The following is a 5,305-nucleotide window of genomic DNA, read 5'->3' on the forward strand; positions in this document are numbered from 1 at the left end:
AGAACCAGGCCGTTGCAGGCAAACACAGCCGGCAGATGAACTGGCCGGCACAGGCCTTGAAGTACAGCAGCTGCAGACGAAGTGGCCGGCACAGGCCTTGAAGCAAAACACGACCAGCCGATGGCACAGGCCTTGCAGCAAAACAACAGCTGCCGATGAAGTTGGCCGGCCTCCGCCTTGAAGTAAAACACGGCCAGCCGATGAAGTGGCCAGCCTTTGCCGTTCAGTGGAGGTTGGTGGAGGGAGGGCGGTGGTGCTGGCCACTCGGAAGGCGGGCTCGGACCTACCTACCTGTCTCCCTCCCAACTATCGCCTTTGCCTGTCACTGTACATACCCACTCCCTTAATTTGTCAAACGCCAATTTAGCCCCAACTTATTTTTTTGTTGTTTTTATTTTTACTTCCCCTCTATAAATCGTCCCCTAACCCCCTTTATCGTCTTTGTTCGGCTAACCTATCCTGTCACCTAGCCTACTCCCAACCCCTACGTTCCCTTCCCGGAGGGGAATAAGGGAGAGCTAACGTCCTGTGTCGAGGCCCAACGAAGCCTCAGAATGGCCTCCCCAGAGTTCGGCGATCTTAACACCAAGTGGGTCCAGCGGCCCACAACGACAGCGAGGGGATGGATGGTGCGGAGGGGTACATCTCCTAATCTACCCTAACCATTTAACTGCTAAACTACCCCGGGGCTTTCAACAAGCGCCTCTCGCTTAAACTAGTGGTTCTAACAACCCAGATTCCCGTCGCCTGTGTTGGTGTCCTTACAATTTCGGGCCTCGCCCCCCAATTTTCTCTCCGTGCCCTCACACGGTCTCCTGGCTGGGACACGTGGCTCCCTTTGGCAGGCACGACCCTCTGCCGAATCTCCCGCTATGGCACCCCCGGGCACTACACTGCCTCCGAGCCTACCAGCTCCCTAACACCGGGGAGTGCCCCCTATGGCACCTCCCCTGAAACGCACACGTGGCAGGCCGGCCTCCCGGGCCCCTTTCCGAGGGTCACCCGTGCCCACAACACTGCCCACGCGGCTAATGGCGCCCCGGGCCCCCGCACCAAGCAGGCGCACCCGTGCCCACTACTCTATCCCGGCCCCCCATGGGCCCATGGCCTACCGCGGCCGACTAGCCTGGTGCCCGGGGTACCCACTCAGCGATACTCACCTTTCGCAGCCACGCTCCCAAGCCCGTCAACAGGGCTCCTGCACCCCTCCAAATGGGTCTCGAGCCTACTTTCCCACCAACCACAAAACGACCTCCATTTTTCAATTTGACTAACCCAGCTAACTCACTCTACACTGACCCCGGGGTCCCCTTGGGCGGGAGTCACTCCTCCCCCCAATCACTCATCGCACCATGCATTCCCCATTCGCTCCATACACACAGACCCGCTGGCCTCACTCACTCACCAAGCACATGCCTCACAACTCACCAACTCTTCAACACACACACCACTGAACTCTGCCATCCTCCTAACTACATCCCCTAACTAACTCGTGCTCCCACGTCGTCCCTTATACTACAGCACGTTCCTTTTAACACTACGTAGCTAAGCTACGTCCTCGCTACACATCCACAAGTCTGTCACTGTCTCCAAAATAATCCCATTAATCAATTTCCCAACCTAAATCTGGCTACAATCCCTCTAACTAATCCATTCCACGGACTCCATGAGGACTTACCCCTGCCCCATGAAGTCGGTCTAACTAAGCTAACCCTTCCCCCTAACTAGTTTTCATCCTGTGCCCAGGGTAAGGGGGTCTTCCACCCCTTTCCCAGGAATCCTGTACACCCGAAAGTGAGGCTTGCTTTTTTTTTTTTTTTATGCGCATCACCAGCGCGGCAACTCGCGCTCGCGCACTTTACACCTGCCCGTGACGTCATGCAGCTGCACGTGTTCCTCGTCCCTCCTTGGACGGTACCATCGGCCGGGATACCCCTCCTGCCGGATTCCAACCACACGTGCAGCCATGACGTCACCGTGCGCATATAAAAAAAAACACAAGCCACACGTCTCGAGGGGTTCCCCACGCGAACACATGTGCTTTGCCCGTTGGAGCTTAACACACACGATCGCGTGGAGAACCCGTCCGGTCCAAATCCGTTTACCTGCCTAAACTTTGTCCGTCCGCGGGATCGGCAAATCCACCGCGTGCGTTTCCGGACCGGGACTTCACTCTCGCAAGCGAGCACGTGGTGGTCTCGTGCGTTGCACAGCACGAACCGCGTGCTCACTGCTGGGTGAACCCGGCACGGTCCTCGAAACAACTACAGCCGCTACTCGGCTTTCTCTCCTCTGTCGCCGTCGTCGTCTCCATTCCACACACGCACACCTGCGTGTTACGACGCACACAGTCCACACCATTAAACTCACACCAGGAGACGCGGCTGCGTGCTCCCGCATGCCAACCGACATCTCCCTCACATACCGCTCTCTCACACACACGGTCTCCCTTGCATACGGCCGTTCACTCACGCGTGCCTCACTACTCACACGAACCATACTACTCACACGTGGTGCTCCATTCACTCGCGCGGGGGCACTCACCCGCGGTGCCTCACCCGCACTCCGTGCCTCACCCGCACTCCGTACCTCATCCACACACCGTGCCTCACTCATACACGCGGGGGCACTCACCCGCGGTACCTCACTCATACACACGGCGACACACACACGCGGTCTCTTCCACACAACGTCCCTCACTCATACACGCGGGGGCACTCAACCGCGGTTCCTCATCCATACACCGTGTGCTGGGAAGCACGTACACCGGCACAATCGCCACCACACCACTCACACACGGGGTCGCTTCCACACACGGTGCCGCACTCACACCTTGCACCACACACACGGGGACAACCACACTGGGGATTTGTGTCCCCACAAGGGTCTCCGGGGCCTCTACACCCCCCAAGCTCTCCGTGCACCTGTCCACAGCACTCGTCCCCTCAACCTCGCAAAGCACGACCGAACTCACCTGGTCGTGACTCGCCTCAAGGGGACATACTCCCTCCCCTCGTTCCTGGAGGAGGCCATCCAACTGCTCGCACCGGGTCCCTGCACGCTCCGCGAGCTCACCCCCATTGTCCACTTCCTCCGTGTGTGTGTGTGCGTCACTTACCCCGTCTTCATCGTGTAGTCTTCCCTCTATCGTTCCCATCTCCCGTGTCTCTGCCAACTCTTCACCCTTTACCTCCCTTGTCTCAACTATTATTTCTGTTGTCGTCACCTCGTGTCTCGTCTCACACGTTTTGGTCTCCCCATTTAATTTTTCCCTTTCGGTCATCGTCACGACCCTCGCCCAACACGTTCCACGAATTATTTTTTCACCCGCCTCCACCGCGGGCCTGTCAGCCGTTGCACCCCCACCGAGCTCGTTTGCTCCCACACGTGGAGTCGCCATTCCCAGCTCCCTGGTCACGGCCTTCATGCCCGCCTGCAGGCATCGGCCCATGTTCTGCGTCTCACCCCGCAGCTTTTTCATTTCTTCTTTCATGTTTGTTTCCATTCCGTTCATTTGTTGTGTATTTGCATCCATCGTCGTTTTCACTTCATTCATTTGCTTGTTCATGTCTTTCATTTCGTTTGTGTTTGCATCCATTTTTTCGATCATTTTCGCATTCATCTTTTCGTTCATTGCCGCCAGCATGGCGCATAGCTGGGCCATGTTGGATGCACTCAGCTGAGCCGTTTCGGCAAGGGTTGGGGAAGGGTCTTGGTGGAGAGGGGGGGGGGAGGTGTCATACACCGCGGCCGCTGCCGCACCCACCTCGGGCCCTGGGTTCAGTTGGGCGAGTCCGTGTTCCTGCACAATCAACATTTCCTGCTCGGGGATTCCATCCTGGACCATGGACTCTACATTATTACACATATACATTTCTAATACCCCCGGCTCCCGCTCGCCTTGTGACGCCATCTTGCTTCTCGTGAAGGGTTAATTTGCTCGCTCGTAATTTGGAGGGAATCGGGGGTCGCTTCTCTCACCCCTGGACCGATTCCCGTAAATTTAGCCGGAGACAGGAGAGCCCGTTTTCCTGTTCTCCGATACCAGTGCCGAGAGGAGGGCGATGGATTTGTATCCCACTCCTGACACCAGTGTTGCGGTATTCGCGCCCGCCGGCGTGCGACCGCCACGTAACTCGAATCGCGGCACGTCGCCCACCGGACAGACAATCCAGTCGTGACCCTCTCGGACTAACGCCGGGAACCAGTCACGGGTGGACCTTTCGGTCTCACCGCGATCGAGCCAATCAGCCCCCGCGTGGGATAGGGTTGCTCGCCAAATTCGAACTACCTAAGTACCCACGCGGAGGGTAGACCGGGCGATCGCACCTCGCCGCAGGTCGACTTCGGACACGGGCCACTTAAGCGACCCGTTCCGTACTATCAGAATAACCGAGCGGTGTTATCGTCGACCTCGACGGTTCGATTAATTATCGGGCGTATTCAGCCCACTACCAACCCTTTACGTGAAGCAAGATGGGGATTCAATGGAGGAAAAGACGAAGCGAAGCGGGAGAACAGTTCAACAATAAAGCACATTTATTCGCGACGAACGGAAAGCACACAAATACAATTCCACCAAATGCACACAAAAAAAGAAAACACAATTCCATTTACACAAAAAGCAAACATAAAAGTGAAAACACAGTGCAGAGCTAATACCGACTACCGAGCACACGGCAACACTTATACAATTCTACTTCACAGACGGCGCCGACAACACATACCCAAAACCAAGGAAAAGAAATACCCTCAAGAATGAGGTAGGCCTGGGGCCGAGACCTGGTCGGGCCTACCCGTCTGGTGATGAGACGCGGAGCGGCGATGGCCCCGCAACCCGCGGGCCTCGTGGACAGTGCCTGGCAGGGGGTGGGAACGGGGCCCCCTTGGTCGCACTATCTCAGCGCGGGGGGAAACAGGAGGGGGTTGCTGATGCTCGGGGTATAGAGGATCTTTATTATATGCGACGAGCGTCTCCACCTCGGCCAGGTCGCGCTGTCGGCCTCCTTCGGGTGCAGCTTCCTGCACGACGCGAGCACCCCCTCGTCTGGTGTCGCCGCCTTTCCACCGCTCCGTCCCCTCCGTTCCGACTCCCACGCACACGACGAGCAGCTCCACCGCCCGCGAAGTCTTGACCCTCTGCTTCTGACTCTCCTCTTCTTGACTCTCCGACCCTCGTTCTGCTGACTCTCCCTCGTTCTCTCTTGCGACTCTCCGACCCCTCGTTCTCGTTCTGCTGACTCTTTCGCTCCGACTTTTACGACTCCGTTCTGCTGACTCTCCTGACTCGTTCTCTCTTGCGACT

This window comes from Eptatretus burgeri, chromosome 1, assembly GCF_056783735.1.
Source record: "Eptatretus burgeri isolate ZD-2024b chromosome 1, Ebu_testis_v1, whole genome shotgun sequence".
NCBI lineage: Eukaryota > Metazoa > Chordata > Myxini > Myxiniformes > Myxinidae > Eptatretus > Eptatretus burgeri.